General features: G+C 49.8%; 1 non-coding gene across 1 annotated transcript; it reads right to left on the reverse strand.

Moving 5' to 3' along the window:
• Positions 1–473: 473 nt before the first annotated feature.
• On the reverse strand, positions 474–567 carry trnad-guc (transfer RNA aspartic acid (anticodon GUC)). Its single transcript has 2 exons — positions 531–567; positions 474–509 (listed from the first exon to the last, which is right to left on the reverse strand). It is a non-coding gene; the product is annotated as a tRNA-Asp (tRNA).
• Positions 568–891: the final 324 nt, after the last annotated feature.

The following is an 891-nucleotide window of genomic DNA, read 5'->3' on the forward strand; positions in this document are numbered from 1 at the left end:
CACCAGTTGAGCTAATTCCTCGTTTGCTGTTTGTAAATCGCCCCTCACAGTTCCTGCCTCACACTCGCCTTCAAGCTGCTCCAAGACCAGCAGAGAAATCTTGCCTTGGGTTGCCGCTCCCTGAATATATTAAATACTTTGCTCCAATCGGCGGTATCGAGCATCAGCAAGTGAGGAACAGCAGAACGGGAAGCCACAGTCATCATGAGTGATGCTGAGAAGAGCCCGAGCCTTCGGAAGGAAGACGAGGTCACCGGAAAGCAACAGCCGCCCGAGCTCGAGGAGCAGCTGGTGAGCAGAGGGAAATGCTCGAGTGAAACAGCCGTGCTCGGGCAGACACAGAAAGCTTTTCGGTTTGAGAAAGGAAAAGTTGTGTCCTGTGCCTGAGTGGCAACATGTTAATCTGTGAGCTGCCTGTGAAGTTCAGAGAGTGACCTTGAGGTAATTGCTGCTTATTCCAAAATCACACTCACTCCTTCGAGCCGGAATTGAACCAGCGACCTAAGGATGACTTTATTTTGTTTTATTCACGACAGTCCTCCGCTCTAGCAGCTGAGCTATCGAAGGGAAGTGATGAACAGTGCTGTCTTTGGTGATTGTTCACCGTGCGCCTGTTGACACGTTCAGACTCGTGGAGTCCGGTGCTGATCGAAGACTTCTTTTGCCTGAAAGCGAGAGCTGAGTGTTTTGAAGTATTGCTGCTCAAAAGCGCTCCCTGCTGGTGAGCAGAGGCAGAGCAGCCTTGTTTGGGCAGACACAGAAAGTTTTCAGGTTTGAGAAAGGAAAAGAGGCGTCCTGTGCCTTCATGGCAACATGTTAATCTGTGAGGTGCCTGTAAAGTTAAGAGAGCGACCTTGAACTAATTGCTGCTTATTGCAAAATCACACGTTC

This window comes from Heptranchias perlo, unplaced genomic scaffold (assembly GCF_035084215.1).
Source record: "Heptranchias perlo isolate sHepPer1 unplaced genomic scaffold, sHepPer1.hap1 HAP1_SCAFFOLD_263, whole genome shotgun sequence".
NCBI classification, from domain to species: domain Eukaryota; kingdom Metazoa; phylum Chordata; class Chondrichthyes; order Hexanchiformes; family Hexanchidae; genus Heptranchias; species Heptranchias perlo.